We start from the raw sequence: 21,979 nt of genomic DNA, 5'->3' as shown, positions 1-21,979 counted from the left end.
CCAGACTCCTGTCCTTGAACTACAGGCTGTTGAACCAGCACCAAGCACTTGTTGTATTCCTCACTGTGAAGGTGGAACAAAGAGGCTATTTTCATATTGACCGTGGAGGCTAGGGAGGCCCCAGCGGCCCTGGGCTCTGGGCACGGATCCAGCATCTGCTCGGGACATCACAGGTCACCTCAGGTGCCCTTCTGGATTATGTTTACGCAGACAGCTAAGCGGTATGTGCAGCTCCCAGGACTGGCTGCCACACACCCCCGCCCCCGGACATCACATGCCTGGCCTGTGAGTCAGCTCTCCCAGGCACGGAGAGGCTGAGAGGCTCCGGCTTTCGCCTCTGTTAGCACCAGCACCTGCCTCCGTTCCTGCTCAATGGGTCTTCATCTAATAGAGCAGACGTAAAAGTACAAGACCTCCACTTCCGTTTGTGACGGAATAGGTAAATTAGACCAATTGTTTTACCGCGGACAATTGGAAAAAATTGCGCCAAATATAAAAATGATTGAAGGCATCAGAGAGCTAACGTAAGAGTTAAGAATTACTGGACCAAGATCTGACAGAGAGCAGAAACTCAGGGGGACAGGCAGGTGTCCAGAGCCCGGATGCATTTGCTGATCACCCAGAGCAGAGATGAGAGGCTGAACACGCCAGTGAAAGTTTCATCGGCTGCTGGGCAAGGCCACACGGCCACAGCACAGACACCGGAAGTGGAGTCAATGGAATTAAAGACTCTCTAAGGTGCTCATCTTATCTAAGAAGAGGTAAGAGTACTCATTTCTTTTAGAATTTGATAACTCAAAAAGGTATTGTAATATCCATGTTTGGCCACTAAAAATATATGTTTTAAGATATAGATACAATTGCCAAACTAAGAAAGGAAAAGATGAAACAATCTAAAAAGGCAAGAAAGAAAAGAAAAGGAAACAGACTAATTGGGACAAAAAGAGAGCAAAAAATAACATTTAAGGCCAAGTAATTCTATTAAATATAAATGGACTAAATGCTCCAATTAAAAGATAAAGATTGTCTTTATCTGATAATAAATAAACCCAATTATAAACTGCTTACAGGAAGCACACCTAAAATAAAAAGATACAGAAAGGTTAAAAGTTACAGTATGGAAAAAAGGTACAACCATCATAAACCTAAAGAAAGTGAGGTAGCCATATTAATATTAGAAAAAACAGATTTAAAAACAAGAAGCATTATTAGAGGTAAAGAGGTATTTCATGATAATAAAATGTTTGACCAGAAAGATCTAGCAAATCTAAATTTGTATGTGCATAATAAAATAGTCTCAACAATGTAGGAAGCCAAATATTGACAACCAAAAGAAAAATTAGGCAAATCCAAGTTAGGAGATAGTAACATATTTCTTCCAGAAACTTGGGGGAAAACCAACAAAAAGTCTGGCAGGAATTGAAAGGGCACACCACTTAACTACAGAAATTCACCCACAATGACCAATACCAAGACATTTTCTAGTAAAATACTAAACTCTAAATATAAAAAAGGAGAAAAATCCTTTGAACAAAAAGACCAAGTAATTTATAAGGAAAATAAAATTCAATTACCAAAAACCATCTTGATAGCAACATTTTATGTCACAAGATACTCAGAAAGGAAATCTTATATAATAAAATCGACTGACTGGTGAAATGACTGGTTGCTATGACACACACTGACCACCAGGGGCAGACGCTCAACTCAGGAGCTGCCCACTGGTGGTCAATGCGCTCCCACAGGGGAAGCACCGCTCAGCCAGAACTGGGTGGATGGCTGGTGAGCGCAGCAGCCCACCTCCGTGGCTTAGGCCCGACATCCTCCAAGGGCTCCTGGACTGCGAAAGGGTGCAGTCCGGGCTGAGGGACCACGCCCCCCCCCCCCCCCCCCCCCGCCGCCCGTGCACGAATGTCGTGCACCAGGACTCTATTACAAGTATAAGAGTCAAGAACTTCGACCTCGCCAAACTGACTTTTGAATATGAATATTATAGACAACATGCAAAAATTCAGGGAATATTGATTCTATAGCCCTGGCTTAGGAAACTAGTAGAGGATAAAGTTTACACAGCCCAAATGACGAGTGTGTGTGTGTACAATCGTACACCATTTTCCACTAAAAGAAGTCAGGGCTTCAAGGAGAAATGTCTGGGACAGGAATGGTACAAGATGGAGTATCTTGTCACAGGGCATGGAAAAGAAGCTATCAGAGACACAGGAGCTTATGCAGCAGTAAAAAAAAAAACAACAAAAAAACAAACAAACAAACAAAAAAACCCAGAATCTCTTACCCTTTGAGAGAGCATGGAGGGACCTGTAGAGCATCATGCTAAGTGAAATATGCCAGTCAGAGAAAGACAAGTATCACATGATCGCGCTCATATGTGGAATCTAATGAACAAAATAAACTGATGAACAGAGTGGACCCAGAGACATGGAAGCATGGAACAGAGTGCAGAACCTCAGAGGGAAGGCAGGGGAGGGTGGGTGGTGGGAGGTAATCAATCAAAGACCTTGAATGCAGATATGCATGACCCATGGACACAGACAATAGGGTGCTGACGGCCTGGGGTCAGGGGAGTGTGGGGGCTGCAAGGGGTCAATGGAGGAAAAAGGGGACATATGTAATACTTTCAACAATATTAAAAAAAACAACAACACAAAATCTTTTAAAAATTACCAAAAAAAGAAAAAAGACACAGGGCCAAGCAGAACTCCACTGGCCGAACAGGACAGTTTGAGTAGCAAGGACAATTACTGAAATGGATGAAACACACCAACCAGAGTCTGTTCTCGAGCATAAGTAACACATACACAGGGTGGGCAAAAGTAGGTTTACAGTTGTGAGTACACAAGACACAGAGTTTATTCTTGTATTATTTATTCTTGTATCATTTATTCTTGTATCATATATTTTCCCATATGAACAGCTGTAAACCTACTTTTGCACACCCCTGTATATTTTTTTCTTTTCTTTTTTTTTATCCCCTCACAAGAAACAAGTGAGCTCAGATGATGTGGCTCAGTGGTTGAGCGTGGACCTATGAACCAGGCGATCACGGTCTCCCCACCCAGGCCTTCCTCAGCCTTTGGCAGGGAGGATGCAATGGACTGTGTCCGTATGCTGACCTAACTGTCCAACGACAACTCAAGTTTCATGAACCCTCACTGTCCAATGACAACTCAAGTTTCATGAACCCTCACTGGCCATCCTGCCTGGCAGGGTCTCCCTACTGAACCCTGGACGGGGGAAGCCTGCGCCTCCAAACTTACTGGCATGGCTGATGGGTCCACCACCCCATGGCCTTCACTTCCCAGGTGAGCGGCCTGTGGGCCTTGTCTCCTCATCAGCAGGGAGGCTGGGGGAACGGAGGGAAGGGGGTGAGACAAGAAATCCCGAAGACACACAGGGTGGTGGTTCTAAAATCCAGTCAGCTTGGCCCCTTTTCTCTTCCCATTTTTTTTAATTGGAAAATTCGATTTTGAATGTATGGTTTGAGCCCTGGCTGAGCTGCCAATAATGGGTCTGGCCACCGTCAGCCTCTGCTGCCTACTCTGTAAAGCAGCGGCTCCCAACCTGTGGGTCGTGACCCCTTTTGGGGTCGAACGACCCTTTCACAGGGGTGGCCTGAGACCATCCTGCATATCAGATATTTACATTATGGTTCATAACAGTAGCAACATGTCAGTTATGAAGTAGCAACGAAAATAATTTTATGGTTGGGGGTCACCACAACATGAGGAACTGTGTTTAAAGGGCCAGAAGGTGGAGAACCACTGCTGTAATGGGTCCAGCACGCCTGCTGCTGGGTTAGGGCGAGAGCAGCAACCCGTGTGAGGAAAGCACTCGGTGAACTCAGAAGTGTCCCACGTGATCAGACGGCTCGCGTGGAGGTCCACTGAGGAAAGGACCCGCTAAACAAGTAAAGGGCGTGGGCACCTGCGCAGAGGGAAGGTCAGGGCCTCAAAACTACTCTCAACATTCGACGATCTCATCACAAATTATCCTTTTCTTTTTTTTATTTCAGAGAGGAAGGGAGAGGGCGAGAGATAGAAACATCAATGATGAGAGAGAATCATTGACCGGCTGCCTCCTGCACGGCCCCCACTGAGGATCCAGCCGCAACCCAGGCCTGTGCCCTTGACCGGAATGGAAGCAGGGACCCCTCGGTCCGCAGGCTGATGCTCTATTCACTGAGCCAAACCGGCCAGGCCACAAATTATTCCCCATCAGTCATTCTCCCAGGTCCCCCGGAACCCCTGCGGCCAAGGGCTGCACTTCAGCGCGAACTGGAAGGTCGCAGAGCCCAGTGGCGGTAGGAGTGGGAGCAGCTGGGCCTTCCCAGCCTCAGTGGGCGCCCTGCCCAGCCCTCCACGCGTGTTTGGACTGGTGTCCTTCGCCAGCCTGGGTGGCTGGGAGCCGGGTCTCAGTGGCTGCTGGGCTGAGTCTGTGACAGCCCGCGGGCCCTGGCTTGGGCCAGTCACTCCGCAGCCACCTCTGCCAGCCTGGGCTCTGGTCTCGTGGGGGGAGGGGGGGAGGGGGGCGGGGGGGGGCATGGACTGACACTCCTCCTGCTGGGCCGGGTGAGGGTTACACAGTTCACACTCAGGGTGGACAATGCCTGGCGCTCAGAAGTCTCCCAAGAGTCTTGGCTAATTCTCGCAGCTAAAACGCCAGAGCTCTAAGCTGAGGGAAAGGCGTGTCCCAGCTGACGGAGGAGCTTTGGGCCAGGGCAGCTCCACACCAACGACAGCCTTTCTCTCCTGAGCAGCGGCCGTGCCTGGGAGAGGGCTGCCAGACGCCCCTGGCCCAGGCCTCGCTCCTGGGGTGCGGTCATCCAGCCACTCAGCCGGGGCGCCCGGGTCTGTGGCCCCAAACAGAGGGGCCTCCAGGCGGCCAGGGAGGCCCCGGCACATACGTGCTGTTTGCTGTATACACTGTGAAATGCTAACCCAGCCCCACAGCCCCCCGCCCCCCCCACCCTCCACCCCCCCCCCCCCCGTCCCCTGCCCCCCGCAGCTGCCTGCAGGAGGTGGCCCCAGGCCTGGGCACAGCCGCCCAGCCCCAGTACACTCCGCTCCAGGTTCTGCTTGCTCAGGACCCAGGACGCATCCAGGTGCAGTGGACCTGGCATCCAGCGTGCAGTGGGCCTGGCATCCAGGTGCAGTGGGCCTGGCATCCAGAGTGCAGTGGGCCTGGCATCCAGGTGCAGTGGGCCTGGCATCCAGCGTGCAGTGGGCCTGGCATCCAGCATGCAGTGGGCCTGGCATCCAGCGTGCAGTGGGCCTGGCATCCAGCGTGCAGTGGGCCTGGCATCCAGCATGCAGTGGGCCTGGCATCCAGCATGCAGTGGGCCTGGCATCCAGCATGCAGTGGGCCTGGCATCCAGAGTGCAGTGGGCCTGGCATCCAGCATGCAGTGGGCCTGGCATCCAGCGTTCAGTGGGCCTGGCATCCAGCGTGCAGTGGGCCTGGCATCCAGCGTGCAGTGGGCCTGGCATCCAGCGTGCAGTGGGCCTGGCATCCAGCGTGCAGTGGGCCTGGCGGGGCTCGGGGCTCTGGGGCGTGGCCCACACTCGAGAGGTGTGGGTGCCAGGCCCAGTCAGGGCACACACGGGCTGGGGCGGACGGGAGGCCACCAGCCCATCTCTCTCACATCCATGTCTCTCCCCCCACCCCCCCTTCCACTGTCTCTAAAAATCGATGGGAGGTGAGGACTCAGCAGGAAAAAAGAAAGCGTGCTCTCCCCAGGCCCCGGCTGCTGCAGGCCAGGAGCCTGCCTTTGAAAGGGGCTGTGGGGGTCTCCTCTGCTCCCTGCCCGTTTCCCCTCCTCTGGGTGGGGGTGCGGGACTGGGGACGGCCCCCTGGCTCACAGGCCGTCGGGCTGGGCAGCTCCAGGTCCCCTGGGGGCGCTCAGCTCACCGCATCGGAAGTCTTGCCGACTCGGCTGTCCCCGAGCTGATGGACGGGCCGTGGAAATGGGTCAGGGAGCAGGGCATGCTGGGTGCACTGGGGAGCCACCCCTCACTGTGAGGACATTTGTTCAGTGGGGAGAATTCCGTGGGAGGGAGGACGGGCACAGCCTTCACGCACCGCGAGAGGCGGGCTCTCCTTCCTGCTTAGGGGCCCGGCCTCTCCCCGGGAACCTGGGCCACTGTCACCTCTGGCCTTGGCTGCGCCGTCCGCTGAGGGAGCCGCTAGCCACATGGCTCCTGAGCCGCGAGATGTGCCTCCAGTGTGACATACACAGGGTCCCGGTCACCTCAAGGATCTCGATCGTTTTTACAGCGATGACCTATTGAACGGATATTTTTATGTATTGCTTTAAATCAAATGTATTAATAAAATTAATTTCACCTATTTCTTTATAACTTTTTAAGTGTTTCTGTTGGACGGCACAGCCTGAGAGACTCGGCTAAAACCGCGAGTGAGCTGTTGTATTTTAATACATGTTACCAGCTCCCTCCCACTGACCCAGAGGCTGGCCCCAGAGCCATGAGGGTTTGACCCGGAGGCGGGTCTAGCTGGACCCCTCATTTTGCAGATGATGAGACAGGCTCAGCGTGGGGTCCCTGAGCACCCCTGCCGGGCACGGAAGCTGTTGCCAGTTGCTCCCGTGAACCAGGGCAGAAGGTGGGGGCCAAGTTCCCAGGAAGCCCCTCGAAGACAGGCCCCAGAAGGAGGTGTCTCGGTGCCTGCAGCTGGTGCCAGCTGGGAGCGAGGAGGGCCAGTCACGGGCCTTTCCCCCGGGACCGGGCTGGGCGCGGGCCATCGCCGCGCGTGGCCGGGAGGAGGCCTGGGTGTGAGGTCCACCCACTGGCAGCCTCAGGCCTAACCCTGGCCCTCGGTTCTGTTTTGATTGGCCCACAACGTTGTGCAGTTTTCTGAATCATTTGCCAAAGTTTCAACATTGGGAAATGGCCATCAAAATACGGGTTCCAACTTCTGAAAAATTCAATCTGGCCCCACGGGGCTGGTTTTCCTGCCTGGCAACAGCCCGCTGCCCCTGTGCCTGTGGCTCAGACCCCGGCTCCCACAGCCCGCGCCTTGCCCGTCTCCCTCACAGGGGCCAGGCCGGGGGAGGGCTGGAACCCGTGGATCCTGGAGGTGGGAGGAAAGGGAAGTGGTTGTCCTACACGCGTCTCTATCAGAGGGCTTCGTGCCTCAGGGAGAAAATGCTTTACCAGCTGCCCCACGCGCTGCATCACCTCCCGACCCACCACGGGCACCTGAGCTTGCCCTCTGATCTAACTTATTTCTTTTGCATCCCGTGACGAAAGGGGAAGGTGGCCCTTTTGCCCTTTTCCACAGGGAAACTGAGGCACTGAGAGGCCTCCGTCCACGAACACAGGGAGCTGGCTCTGCCTGGGGACCCCAGGCCAGGGTGTCCTGGGGCGGGGGTTCTCTCCGCTGTCTAACATTCCAGGGCCGAGCCACCGGGGTTTGTGGGCTAGGCCTGCAGGGCCTCACCCCCAGGGCAGACATGCATCTCAGGGGGCAGAGTTTGATGGGGTCATGGGGAGGCCCGGGGCTTCTCCCAGGCTCTGGAAGGAGACAGACTGAGCCGCCCTGAGGGCAGGAAACCGCCAGGAGGGCCTTCACACCGGGATGCTCAGCCTGACATTTCTGCCATGTTGCCAGCTGTTGGTCCATCCTGTCCCTGAGGGCATCCCCCCCCCCCCCCCACAGGGCGGGGAGCCCAGACTTGTCTCCCAGGATGTGCGCAGCTTCCAGAAGTGCGGCCCAGACCAGGCCTGCCTGTTGGGGTTGGCGCCCTGCCTGGGACCGAGCAGCCCCTGGAGCCAGGGCGCCCCTCAGCTCCCCCACTGAAGGCTGGGGAGCTCTTCCTTGTCCCCTGCGGGGTGCTTCTTGCAGCCAAATGAGCCCGCAGGAGAGGGCAGCCCGCCTCAGGGGGGAGGGGAGGAGGGGGAATGGGGCTCTCGTTATAAATAAGGCTTCGTATTGCTGAACGCGGGTCGGCTGGAGCGGGGGTTCGGGCAAGGCAGTGAGCAGCATGTGCACGGCCGGGCGCCCAGCAGCTGGCGGAAGCCCATCCACATCTGTCCCCGAAACTGATGACCCCACATGGGAACGGAGGCTTGTCCAGACCTCCGCCATCGGGCTTTGGTACAGGGCGAGCGGCTCCAGGAGGCGGGGACCCCGTGGGCCCCCCTGTACCCCCTTCCCAGGACGGCCTCACGCAGGAGCTGCGGCAGGGGCGGCGGAAGGAGGAGCCTCGAGGGGCAGACACGCCCGCCGCCTTCGCGCGACGATGGCGGCCCCTGGTGGTCATCGCAGGAAGCGGACCGCCCGCCACCGGCCGCGCCTCCCGCTTCTCTCCCGGTTCCCCGGCCGCCCCCTCCCTCCCTCCCCGGACCCTCCCCGCCACCGGCCGCGCCCGCCCTCGGCTGGGCCTGCTGACACCTGTGCCCTCCCAGCTCGCCCAGCGCCGCGCCCCGGCTCCTCCTGGGGACAGACCCGCCCGCCCCGGCCCGCCCCGGCCCCGGCCAGCTAAATGCCCCGACTGCCCGCCTCTGCCTCCCTCCCCGCAGGCGGCCTGTGCCCTGTGCCTGCTGTGGCCCCGCAAGCACCCCGCCGCCAGCCCCTCCCCGGCCCCCGCGGGCAGTTCTGCGGGGTCAGAGGCTGGGGAAGGCGAGCCGCCAGGCAAAGGGCTTCCTCGCCCTGCACCTGAGCTCCCGCCGCCGCTGCCCAAGCTCCCGGCAGCCAGGCCGAGACTGGCCACAGGCTCCCCGCACAGCCGCTGGGGCTGGGGTGCGGGGGAGAGTGCAGGGGTGAGGGGCGGAGGTCACCAGCGCCCCCGTGAGGACGCAAAAACAGCCCCTTCCCTGGGCTGGATTGACAGCCAGGCCCGTGCATGTCCAAGGTCAGGCGGCCCCCAAACCCCGGTTCCCGCTAAGGACCTGAAGGCGATGCGGGTGAGGACAGCCGACCTTCATTAGCCCCTTCCTACACACCAGGCACACTGTCGCCCACTTCACATGCACCTGCCTCAGTGTACCCTCACATCAACCCCGAGACGCTCCGTGTGCCGCCGGTGTCTCACAGACACAGACACGGACGCTTAAGGCAGCGGGGGAAGCTGCGGAGGGAGCACGAGGAGGAACCCCAGGTCCGAGGCCGCCTCCAGGTGCTGCCAGCCGAGCTAGGGGGTCACCTGAGATCTCCCCACAGAGATTGCTGGCGTTTTCAGGGGGGATTTCAGGCGACTCCCCTCCTGCCTGAGTGGTCCCATTTGTGGTCCTCACTGCACAGACTCGCTCTGACCGGCCCCTGTGAGCCCCTGAGCTGTCCTCCTTCCAGACGGAGGCTCCCGTTCCCAAAGGCTTTGTTCCCTCCAGAACCCTGCGACATGCCTGCCTGGAACTGGCCTCTTAGAGAACCCAGCGGCCAGGCCTGGCGTCAGCACCTGCCAGGCCTTCTGCACCCCCACCGTCTCCCGGTGCGGAGAGCGAAGCCCCCGGCACACAGCCCAGGGTACACATTCCATTGTTACCAGGAAGAGGACAAGACCTGCCTTCCTGTCTTCTTGAAATAAAGATTTCCATCGGGAGATAAAGTGTAGCGAGGTAAGGAAGAACTTAGTGGGAGCAGCAAAGCTATACTGAGGATGGTGAGACCAGGAAGGGCACAGGAGAAGCAAGGGGAGAGCCCAGGCCGGGCTGCTTTGCTCACTGAGAAGCCAGAGAAAAGGGGGCCTTGGAGACAGGGCCAGCGTGAGCCTGGGAGGAGCTGCCGCTGCCCACTGCTCCCCTGGTTGCAAGTCTCAGGAGGTCCCTTAGAGAAAAGAAGGGAAAAGGGAGAGGAGTTGGCTTTTACCCCTGGGGGAGAGCTTCCCTGGGTCCTTCATCCTGAGGCTATTTATCTCTCTCTTGCAGGTGGGAATCTTAGGGGAGGTCTCAGGGGAGGGCCTCAATAGAATATTCATCAGCTTCCCAGGTGTGCTCTCAGGGTCCTGGTCTCCACTGATTGGTCAGCACGGGGTCATTGATCAAAGACCCTCAGCTGGTCAGCACCAGGGCATGGGGTCATTAGCCAATGACCCTCAGCTGGTCAGCACCAGGGCATGGAGTCATTAGTCAATGACCCTCAGCTGGTGAGCACCAGGGCACAGGGTCATTGATCAAAGACCCTCAGCTGGTCAGCACCAGGGCATGGAGTCATTAGTCAATGACCCTCAGCTGGTGAGCACCAGGGCACAGGGTCATTGATCAAAGACCCTCAGCTGGTGAGCACCAGGGCATGGGGTCACTAGCCAATGACCTTCAGCTGGTCAGCACCAGGGCACAGGGTCATTAGCCAATGACCCTCAGCTGGTCCTAACACGGCCAAGGAGTCACTTGCCTGGTTGTGCTGCTTCTCTGGGCCTGGAGCTGAAACACAGCTGAGGCCTAGATGTTATCTTTCGAGAGGAAAGGTCAGGGGCGGAAACGCAGGACCAGCTACCTGCTAGGGGAGGAGAGGTTACCCTGGGGCGAAGTCCTTGTTTTCCCAGTCTTGCCCCTTGCTAGGCACCTGGGGCCTTCTGCCCTGGTGAGTTTCTGTACCCGGCCCATCGTCCTTGCTTGGCTCACGTCTGCCTGACTGCCTGTAACACCATATTGCAAGAATGAATGAACGGATGAGTAAATGTATACATTTCCTAGAGCGGCTGTCACAAAGCACCACAAATAAGGCAACTAAATCAACAGAAACATTCCCTCAGTTCTGGAGGCCAGAAGTCTAAAAGCGAGGTGCCTGCAGGCCACGCTCCCTCGAAATCCTGCGGGAAGGAACTTTCCTGGTCCCTCCAGCGTCTGCTGGTCGCTGGGGATCTTAGCATCCTTGGCCTGTAGATGCATCACTTCCATCTCTGCCCCGCACCACCCCCTCCCGCCGCCCCCACCCCCACCCCGTCTTCACAGAACCCTTTCCCCGCATGTCAGCCTGTGTCTCTCTTCTCGTTAGGACACCAGTCACATTGCGTGAGGGCCTCCCTAGCGCGCTCATTCACTCGAGTACATCTGCAGAGACCCTACTTCCGAGGAAGGTCATATTCACAGGAACCAGGGGTTGGGATTCAACATATCTTTTTTGGAGGACACAACTGAACCCATAACAACTGCCAAGGGAACTTGCTTGTGGTCTGATTTTCATTTACGACGAAGGCTCTCAGGGCTTGCTTTGTCCCTGCAAGCAAAAGGGCTACAGCTTTTAGGGGTGGTGCCGCCTTACACCCTGCAAGGAGGTACTGGTTTCACCCTTGATTCCTCTTCCTTTCGATGAGACCATCAGTGCTGCCTTTGTGGTCATGGTAATGACTGTGTGAACTCCCAGTTTCAGTGCCCGTGTTTCTCTCCCTTCTGGGCAATGAATGACAAGAAGCATTCTAATGTCTAAAGAAGTTAAACTGACCTCACAGTCTTACTGAAGTTCGCAGTCCTCTGTGTGGTCCTTAAGCCTCGTTACAGTCCAGCCCCAGCTCTCCTTTCCTGCTTTTACATACTTGTCTGGCTCTTAGAAGAACAAGCAAGACAGGTGGCTAGGCCTTAAAGACAGACTTCTTCGCAAATATTTTTCACAAGTGACTACCCAGATTTCATGTTTCATTAAACATGAAAACCTTCCTTAAAGTAGAAAAGGAGGCACTAGAGTATATCATAGCATGCTTATGGCTCTAGTCAAATAACCTGGATTTTTAAAAATATGTCATTCTGAAACTCCTCTCACTCCTATTCCTCATTCACAGTAAAATGGGCCTAAAGTCAATTGCTAGAAGCTACCCATTGTCTACACCTGTGGTCGGCAAACTGCGGCTCGCAAGCCACATGCGGATCTTTGGCCCCTTGAGTGTGGCTCTTCCTAAACCTTAGGAGTACCCTAATTAAGTTAATAACAATGTACCTACCTATATAGTTTAAATTTAAAAAATTTGGCTCTCAAAAGAAATTTCAATCATTGTTCTGTTGATATTTGGCTCTGTTGACTAATGAGTTTGCCGACCAGTGCTCTATACAAAGTCACTGCCAATTGACCTGATCATTGATGGCAAAGGGCTTAGAAAAACCAAAAGGTATAAAAAGTCTGCAGTCTTGCCCCAAGATACAAAAACTGAATTTTAAACAATGTCATAACATACATGATTTAAAGAGTATATGAAAAAGAAGTCACATCAAATCAAGTACAAAAATATCCAAACTGCCTATTATGAGCTGTAATGTTTCCATTAGTCCGCACAGGATCTGACATAGAACTTAGCAGTTTCCAAAATGCGCATCATTTACTCTAAGCACTGCCACCTTTGCAGAATGGAGAACTGGAGGAGTGACACTGCTTTTAGTGTTTTTAAAAATACAAAACCCTTCCCTATGAATTAATGAAGGGAAAAAATGGCTCTTCGAGGCTTCTTGGTAACCAACCCTGTGCCTGGAAATATAGACTACATCTACTGCTTAACAGGGAAAAGTTATACTACTCGAGAAATCGTTATCCAACTGGGATAACCACTGAACTTGTAAATGGTATTTCTTTGTCTGTTAATTTTAAGGAATTCTCAGTATTCACAGAGATTAGTGTTTTGCCTTGGTGAAAAGAAAATGAAGTCGCAAGACAATCTGAATTGAAATCATCTTCACTAGTTTAACTTGCAGAAAATGTATTTTGGATTAAAGATTATAATACATTACTGTCTTATTTTTTAAACACAGAGTAAAGTTGCTCTTGGTAACATTAACTCACCCACATGGCACAGTATTTTGGAGTAAAGTCTGCTCAACAATAACAACGTGCACACAAAATAACAGGTGAATTAACTTTGAGAACGTCTCTGCCTTTCAAATCAGCAATATTGAGTTTACTCTTTAGAATAGCACATATACCAATGTTCTGCATAGAAAAATGTCTAAGACATTTTAAAGGGCTAAATTTTCCAGGATTGGAATGATTCCTTCATACATAACTGGTGCAGTAAATTTAATAAGAATGTGTTTTTCCTGACCTTCAAGTTCTGAGCCATGCCTCAAAGTCCTAAATAGGAAAAAAAAATTTTTTTTAAGTTTTAATCCAGTTTGTCTGCTAGGAGCAAGGCAGCAAAACATGTGTTCAACCCTTTATGAAAAGATAAAGCAGAACGAAAGTGATATATATCTTCAGATTATAAACAGGATTGTATGTTACAGTCCACCATCCTGACAACGAATGTTAAGGGCTCCAACAGGAAAGGTTTCAGTCTAAAGGTTGTGGGTCGGCAATAGGCATGGTGTGAAGTACTTCATCTAGGAGCTGAAGGGCCCGGTGTAAGTGAATCTCAATCCAGCAAGGCGTCTCCTTGATGCTCTGTCTTGGGTAATCCGGGCCCCAGCCTTTCACAAAGCTCATCCTGAGGATGCATAAGCGACGAAGGTCATCAACCCCGATCCCAGCAGCAGCTGACAAACCTAACAGAAAAGATTGGAAAGACATCAGGAGGACAGGCTGATCTCTTCCATTCTCCCTACATCTTACATTAGTGACGTGACAGCTCTCTTTAATTCACTCTCCCCAGCATATCATTCTCTGTCCAAGTGCCAAGAAGTACAAATCTAAACTTTATCAACAGGGGCCGAAAACTTTTGGTTAAGACAATTTGCATTCCACCTGGGTCATCTGCCTACCGCCAATTATAAAGTAAATTGCTGCAATCTACCCACACCCCACCAATTTTTCTCTTTAGGAATGGAGGTGAAGGGATAAGAAGCAACTTGACTTTAAGGGGTAGTGCCATGTCCACAGGATGGGTCATGCAAACTTCCTGTCTATCTAAACAGCTCAGTTCCGAGTAAGACATGACTAATAATGAAACAGTTAAGAGTCTTGGTTCCATTAAAGCTTCTTGGAAGACCCCGACGATGTCTCTCCATTGCACAATGTAACAGAGAATATGCAGCCACTCTATTAGGGCAGTAGATGAGAATGAGAACTTTACTATCTCTGGATTCTTCAGTAAAAGCATGTTTATAACATCAAAACTGGCAAATAAATGGCTTAGGTGCCTGAATTTTTTTAAAAAATCAAATTCTGTAAATGAATATGCCTTACCGCTCTAAATTTTAAACTCCTAAACATCAGTCACAATGGCTAATACAGTCACATCTGTATCTAATTTTCCAGTCAGAACATGTACCCCTGGCTGGTTTGGCTCAGTGGATAGAGCGCCGGCCTGTGGACTGAAGGGTCCTAGATGGGTTCGATTTCGGTCAGGGGCACGTACCTCAGGTGCAGGCTCCTCCCTGGCCCAGGCCCTGGTTGGGGCTCTTACAGGAGGCAACCAATCAATGTGTTTCTCTCACATTGATATTTCTCTCTGTCTTTCCCTCTCTCTTCCAGTCAGGATGGAGCAGTAAGGTATGCATGACCACCTTCTCTCTCTGCTCCATTTACATGCAAAAGACAGAAAAACTATTAAAAGTTGATAAGCTCGCCTGGCTGGTGTGGCCCAGTGGTTGTCAACTATGAACCTGGAGGTCACGGTTTGACAGGGCACATGCCCGGGTTCCGCGCTCAATCCCCAGTGTGGGGCAGGGGAGTGAAGGAGGCAGCTGATCAATGACTCTCTCATCATGGATGTTTCTATCTCTCCCTCTCCCTTCCTCTCTGAAATAAATAAAAATATATTTATAAAAATTGATAACCTCCAAGCCAGTCATATAATTCCTGTGGATATACCAGCAGGTGGCAATAGCCAAAACAATCCTGAAAAAGAACCAAGCTAGAGAATTCACACTTCCCAATTTCAAACCTTGCTGCAAAGCTACAGTAATCAAGGCAGAATAGTACTGTCATAAGGATACATACGCAGATCAATGAAATACAATTGATAGTCTAGGAATAAGCCTTTACATTTAAAATCAACTTAATTTCAACAGGGGTATCAAGATAATTTGATAAGGGAATCAGTCTTTTGGACAAATGGTTGCTGAAACAACTGAATATTCTCATGCAGAAGAACGAAGCTGGATCAACATCCTTAAACTATGCACAAAAATTCACTAAAAACATGTAATAGGCCTAAATTTAGAGCCAGAACTATAAAACCCTTAGGACAACCCACAGGCGTAATACATTTTCAGGACCTCGGAGCAGTCAATGGTTTCTTAGATATGACACCAAAAACACACTCATTCAAAGAATAGATAAACTCAAAGATATCAAAATGAACAACTTTGGTGTGGGTTGCAAATCATATCAAGAAAATGAAAGATAAGCTAAAGAACAAAAGAAAATATTTTCAAATTATATATTTGACAAGGGACTGATACCCAGAATATACAAAGAACTCTTACAACTCAATAATAAAAAGACAACCTAATTTAAAAAATGGACAAACGATCTAAATAGACATTTCTCCAAACAAGACAGACAAATGACCAATAAGCACATGAAGAGATATTCAACATTATTAGCTCTTAGGGAAATGCAAATCAAAAGCACCATGAGATACCACTTCACATCCACTAGGAAGGCTAAATAAAAAGCATACCAACAAGTGCTGATGAGCATATAGAGAACGGAAACCCTCATATATATATTGCTGGCGGAAATGTAAACGGCATTGCCACTTTTAAAAACAGTCTGCAGTCCCTCAAAAAGTTAAGCATGGAGTTACCTATGATCCTGCAATTCCACTCCTACTTATATATCCAAGAAAATGAAAACACACATCTACCTAAAAACGCCAATATGAATGTTCATAGCAGCATTATTCCTAGTAGCCAAAAAGTGGAAACAACCCATAGTCCACCAAATGATGGTGGATAAATCCACAGTGGACAGCAGGTACTTGGGGTCCCAGGACCTCAAACAGTAGGTGCAGAGGACGGAAATTTAGCTTCTTCGAATAAAATGCAGAGAGACAATAGCCAGGCTCTCTGAGGTCTATAAATGGGCATCTGCCCATGAATCAAGTGCTGGTGAAATACCTTACAGCTAATTCAGAAATGCACTTAGGCATGAAGGCTTGCCCAGGGCAGAGGTAAGCATCAGGAAGACCTCTGCCACAGGGCTTAGGCCCTGAGCAGACCCAGGGGACTGGAACTCAACTTCCTCAAGGGACGCCATTCCTCTCCCTTCTAAATACACAAGTGGTTCTGACACGTGGACCCCCGGGTGCCAGGCTAAGGCAGAATTGCTCCAAAGGGAGAAACCATGACAGGAAGTAAACACAAAAAATAAGCCCTGGCCGGCGTGGCTCAGCTGGATGAGCGTCATCCTGTGTCCTGGAGGGGCGTGGGTTCGATTCCTGTTAGGGTAACTGCGGAAGGCAGCTGATCTCTGTTTCTCTCTCACATCAATGCTTCTTTCCCTCTCCCTTCCTCTCTCTCTAAAATCAATTAAAACTATATATATAGTGTGGAGAGAGAGAGAGAGGGGGCTATCTAATTATAATATTTCTTTTTTTTAAATATATTTTATTGATTTTTTTACAGAGAGGAAGAGAGAGGGATGGAGTGTTAGAAACATCGATGAGAGAGAAACGTCGATCAGCTGCCTCCTACACACCCCCCATTGGGGAAGTGCCTGCAACCAAGGTACATGCCCTTGACCGGAATCGAACCTCGGACCCTTCAAGCCACAGGCCGACACTCTATCCACTGAGCCAAACCGGTTAGGGCTACAATATTTCTTTTTCAAACAGTGTTTGTCATCAAAGTAAAATGAATTGAATATGTAATAATTAATAAAAAATACCTTAGGCTTAATTTGATTGAGTAATTAGAATTTCCTTTCATAAAAATCCTAAAGATTGGCTATGAACATTTTACAGATTTATAACAAAGGAAGATGCTTGTGATTTCACTTAATATTTTCAAGAACCTGTGTTAGTCTAAAATATTTAACAAATTTGCTACTAAAATAATAGGGCATGAATGTAATCACAAAACGAGGTAACCAGCCGTGTCAGTAAATGCCCCGAAGGAAATGTGTTTAGCAAACAACATAATTTCTGGGATTTAATACATAAAAGGACATTTTTCTTCTCCTCCCCCCTCCACCTCAATTCTCTAAACAAATAGAGCCTTCCAAGTCTGAGATAGGAGAACGTCCACTAACCTTAACATACATTTTTGGGCGGATCTTATGAACACCTATTCCACGCATATGCCCAGTTTTTCTGTCCAAGTAGGTACTCTGTACAAAGACTGCATGGCCACTGAGGCACCTGACCCAGACATCACCTTCACCTTTACATTCCAACTGCACACCTTTGCCTATGCACAACCTTAGGAAGAAAAAGGGAATTACATTTTATTTTGATAAGTATTAAAAAATATGTATTAGTTCAGATGACATACCATACTCAATATTAAAAAATGTAAAAAGAATAACTTCATATAACTCCATAACCAAAAGATTGCCATTGTATATTTTGTATATTTCCTTCTTTTTAAAATATCTCATACTATATAATAAAAGCGCAATATGCTAAGTGTCCGACCATTCATTCAACCGTTCCACCAGTTGCTATGATGTGCACTGACCACCAGGGGATAGACATTCTGACCAGTAGGTTAGCTTGCTGCTGGGGTCCGGCCTATTGGGACTGGGTAAGATGGGCCGGACATGCCCTGGAGCCCTCCCACGGTCCTTCCTCGGCCAGCCAACCTCCCGCAGTCCCTCCCTGACTGGCAGGCCCCCATCAGCCCCAATTGGGACTGGGAGAGATGGCCCCAATCGGCCCCAATCACCGACCAGGCCGAGGGATCCCACCGCTGCACGAATTCATGCACTGGGCCTTTAGTTCATATATAATAATGATGGGCATCTATGTATATATATAAAAGGCTAAGCAATCATCCGACTGGCTGACCGGCTAGTTGGTATGACGTGCACTGACCACCAGGGGGCAGATGCTCGACACAAGAGCTGCCGAGCTGCGGTGACTTGGCAGTGGTGGTTTTTGGGTGATGCACCCGGGAACCAGAGAGGAGGGAGCCCAATTCCTCACAGGGCCACGCAATTCCACCTTTGGCTGTGGGTTATGTTATTGCTGGGGCACTGTCAGCCCCGAAGCTGGTTTACTGCTGAGCTGTGGTGACCACAGACACCCTTTGAGTTGAGCACTGCCCCAGGTGCGGCCGGCTGGGGAAGGACCGCAGAAAGTTGGCTCTAGGGAGTGTCCAGCTGTCTCACCCAGTCCCACCCCACCAGCCACCTTCTAATTAATTTCTTTCAATGTGCACGAATCCATGCACCAGGCACTAGTATACATAATATAATGCTTAGTTACTATGTGTCAGAAACATTTAACATAAATTCTCACTGAACCCTCAATTCAATGAGCTAGATATTATTATTCCCACTTTATAAATGATTAACTAAGGCTTATAGCTACACTGTCCAAACTGATAGCCACTAGCTACAAGTGGCTATTTAAAATAATTTGAAAATTAAGCTAATCACATGACTACATTTTAAGTGCTCAAAGTTACACATGGCTAGTGGCTACAGTACTGGACAACACAGATACAAACCATTCCCTTCATCACAGACGTTTCTATTAGATAGCACTGGCTTAGGGACCAGGTGATTTGCCAGACACACAGCTAAGTGATAGAGCCAAGATGATGTATTTACACACACACATTTTCTTAGAGTTGAGATTACAAAGTACCTAACACTGTGTATGTTTTCCTATAATATTTCATCTTAAGCATTTACATGTGATTATACAAACATTTTATTAACATTTTAATGACTACATAAAAATAAAAGTTTATTAAAATATACTCAACCACTTCCCTTTCATTGTTCCTCAACATTATAAATAACACTTGCAGACCCATGTCTTCATTTTATATTATTTCCTTTCAATAAGGTGTGTAGAACATGATTGGAGGATATGAAAATTAGTTTTTAAATTGGATTCCAAAACGTTTTGTTACTATTCAAAACAGGAACCTCACTTACCAACAAAAGAATCTCAGAGATGTTGTGGTACAATGAAATATTAAGCAGCAACAAAAAGAATAAAACCTTGTCATTTCGACAACATGGGTATTATGCTAAGTAAAATGAGTGAGGCAGACAAAGATAAATATCGTATGGTTTCATTTATATGAGGAATCAAAAAACAAAACAAAATAAAAACAGGCTCATAGAAACAGACCAACAGAATAGTTACTAGAAAGGAGGTGGTGGGGGGATGGGTGAAAAGAGAAAGAGGAATGCTATACAATAAAAGCCTAATATGCTAAGTGTCCAGTCGTCCGGTTGTCTGTTCAACCAATAAAGTGTAATATGCTAATGATATGTTAAGGCCACTCAACTGCATGCTATGACATGCACTGACCACAAGGAGGCAGACGCTCTAACTGGTAGGTTAGCTTGCTGCTGGGGTACGGCTGATTGGGACTGAGCAAGATGGGCCGGACACACACTGGAGCCCTTCCACAGTCCCTCCCCAGCTGGTCAACCTCCCGCATCCCTCCCTGGCCCTGATCATGCATCAGTGGGATCCCTCAGCCTGGCTTGCACTCTCTCGCAATCCAGGACCCCTCAGGTGATGTTGGAGAGCCGGTTTCGGCCCAATCCCACAGACCAGGCCGAGGAACCTCACTGGTGCCTGAATTCATGCACCAGGCCTCTAGTCTATATATAAAAGGCCTAAGCGACCGTTACAACTGAACAACTGGAATGATGGGTTGACCAATTGCTATGATGCACACTCAATGCAGGAGCTGCCCCTGGTGGTCAGTGTGGTCCCATAGCCAACCTCCTGCAGCTCCTCCCCCCTGCTGGCCAACCTCTTTCGGCCCCTCCCCCCAGCCGGCCAACCTCCCGTGGTTTCTCCCCACAGCTGAGGGACCAGGCTGAGGGACCCCATCCATGCACAAATTTGTGCACTGGGTCTCTAGTTTAGTTAATAATATTGTGATGTTTAACATGATTGATTACTAGAATTAGTGAGGCGATCACACTGTAAGGCATAAAAATGTCGAGTCACTATACTGTACACCTGAAACTAATATAACCAAGATAAGGTTGTATACCAACTGTACATAAATAAAAAATAAATTTTAAGACCATTTTTTTCATATTTTGAATAACAAACATCTACAATACAAGTGGAATGCTTACTGATTCTGAATTTTCAAGATGACCTTTATTCTTTTTTCCTAGTGAAACACACATTATCTACACTGAGAAATATAACTGACTAAAAGGCAATATAGTGTACTCAACTTTTAAAATACCTATACAATCAATACCTTGCCCTCTCCATGGCTTCTGTCCTGTGGACATTGGAGAGTTGACCCAAGCAAAAGCGATCTCCTCCAGAAGGGTCCACATATCCATCAACAGTAACAATAGGGCAACTTGACGGAACCTTAAATGTCTCTCCTACTTGAACATCCATTTCAAAGTAAGCGATGGAACACCAATACTCAGGAGCTAGAGGAGACAAATGGGAGCAAACGTCACTCCATAAGGCAAAGCTTTTCCTAAAATAAAGGCTGAAGGGACAGAAGAGGAATCTGTAAAGCACCCAAAAGAATTTGATAAAATGGCGATGCTTTAAATATCTAGGCTTTTCCTGTCTTCTATTTTTCAGCTCAGTGCCTAGCATTCTTGAAACTCTAGTCGTTTTTAAAATCTGGAATTCGGTTCTTACCTCAAAAGACCCAGTCAACTGAGAATGCAAAGAACAAAAGTAATCAGGACAGAAAATAAATTATTTTACCATGGTATTTCATTTCACTGCACATATTTTTTTAATTTTTAAAACTGATTTTGAGAGAGAGAGACTAATTTGTTGTTCCTCTTATATTTATGCATTCATTGGTTGATTCTTGCATGTGCCCTGACAGGGGATCGAACCTGCAACCCTGGCGAATCAGGACAATGATCTAACCGCTAAAGCAGACTAAACTTTTCTTTTTTTAAACACACTGACTTAAAGACATATTCCAGGGAATATTATCAAAAACATCAATCCATATCATATTTTTCTAGTTCCCTAATTGAGTGTAAGGACCCAAGCTATTCAGCCATTCATTCAGACCAGAGTCAAGGTTAATTACACTCTAACTAGACAGCTGCTATGAGCGGGAATTCTCAATTGTCTCTTGGCTGAAAGGTCATTTGTTGTATCTCTTAGTGAAGTCAAGTCATGTTAACTACTACGATTTTAACGCTGAAGATGGATTTAGTGTATTCATTTGAACAACAACAAATGATCTACACTAATAAAAGAGAAACATGGTAATTGGCGTACGACCGCTACCCTTCCCATTGGCTAATCCCCCTGTCACTCACAGAGTAGGGCCGAGATATGCAAATTAACTGGCAGCCAAGATGGCGGCCGGCAGCCAGGCAGCTCATGCGAACAGGGAGGCTTGCTTGCTTCAGTTTCGGAGAACTCCAACGTTCCCCGCCTGACTTGCTGGCCTCTCAGCTGCAACTCTAAGCAACTATGTTGCGAATATAGAAGCTAAAAAACCCCCAGAAACCTGCTTTACTCAGGGGGCTTCAGCCAGCCGGACCGCAACATTGTATCAAATACAGACGGTAAACAAAGGCCAGAAACCTGTTTTCAGCAGCCGAGGCCTCAGAGCTAAAGCTGGCCCAGAATAAAAAAAGAAAAAAAAAGAAAAAAAGGAGTGGTTGGAAGCTTCAGTCACCCGTCAGCCTGAAAACGGCCCTCAGCCCCTCAGCCAGACTGGCCAGGCACCCCAGTGGGGACTCCCACCCTGATCCAGGACATCCTTCAGGGCAAACCAGCCAGCCCCACCCATGCACCAGGCCTCTATTCTATATAGTAAAAGGGTAATATGCCTCCCAGCACCGGGATCAGCGGAGCCGCGAGGCCTCCCGGCACCGGGATCAGCGTGACAGGGGGCAGCGCCCAAACCCCCTGATCGCCCTGCAGCTCTGTGTGTGTCAGGGAGCAGGGCCCCAACACCCCGCCCCCGCCCCCCACGGGCCCTGCTCTGTGTGTGACG

General features: G+C 49.6%; 1 long non-coding RNA gene across 1 annotated transcript; it reads right to left on the bottom strand.

Annotated features, from left to right (window-relative positions):
* Positions 1–12,620: 12,620 nt before the first annotated feature.
* LOC308523552 lies at positions 12,621–21,436 on the bottom strand. Its single transcript, XR_013996357.1, has 3 exons — positions 20,246–21,436; positions 17,088–17,256; positions 12,621–13,435 (listed from the first exon to the last, which is right to left on the bottom strand). It is a non-coding gene; the product is annotated as an uncharacterized lncRNA (long non-coding RNA).
* Positions 21,437–21,979: the final 543 nt, after the last annotated feature.

Source organism: Myotis nattereri (assembly GCF_964212035.1).
Source record: "Myotis nattereri genome assembly, chromosome: 8".
NCBI lineage: Eukaryota > Metazoa > Chordata > Mammalia > Chiroptera > Vespertilionidae > Myotis > Myotis nattereri.
This window is presented reverse-complemented; position numbering and strand designations above follow the sequence as displayed.